The following is an 800-nucleotide window of genomic DNA, read 5'->3' as shown; positions in this document are numbered from 1 at the left end:
ACGCAGTCAAATCCATCTCCACCATTAGGAGCTCTGGTGAAAACCGGTTAGTGCTGAGACCCCGCACCTCAGGTGAGCCTTCAGCATTTCCCAGGATGATCTGCTGGTGTACCTATCCTGCTGGTTTCAGGTAAGCCTTACACTGCTATAGCAACTGGTCTCTGAACCTGACCCAGAACGTGACAATATGCATGTGAACTTATTAGCCACTCCATCATATTGCTGTATCTAGATCAGTGGTCTCCAAACTGTGCCCCTTTTCTTGCCATTATCTGGCCCTTGAGGCATTATTCCTGCCACTGACACTAACAATGGGTTATAATTCCTGCCACTGACACCAACAATGGGGCACTCTTCATTCCACTGACACAATGATGAAGCATAATTCCTTCCACTGACACCAACAATGCGGCATAATTCATTCCAACAATGGGGCAATATTCCTCCCACTAGCATCAACTAAAACAAACATGTTTATAACAGTGTATGTGGTTTTCATATGTTAAAATCCATTCATCTTTTGAATGCTGTTCAAATATTCTGAGAATTTTCATATGGCTTTTCATACGAATTTTCCTAATAAATTTTGTTCTAAATTCTCTCTCTCCATTTCCAGCTTTAGTTAGGTATCGTGAGTAATTCAATTACCATGAACTACATGGAAATGTATATCTTGTGTGACCGCTTATGTCTGATTTATTACATTCCTGATATCAATGGAGCAAATGTGGACAATGATTACTTTCCTTTTATGACAGTTTATGTGGGTAGGCGAATGATAATGAATACATGACCAAAAA

This window comes from Staurois parvus, unplaced genomic scaffold, assembly GCF_062004578.1.
Source record: "Staurois parvus isolate SC_StPar_1 unplaced genomic scaffold, SC_StPar_1.0 ptg000006l, whole genome shotgun sequence".
Lineage (NCBI taxonomy): Eukaryota > Metazoa > Chordata > Amphibia > Anura > Ranidae > Staurois > Staurois parvus.
This window is presented reverse-complemented; position numbering follows the sequence as displayed.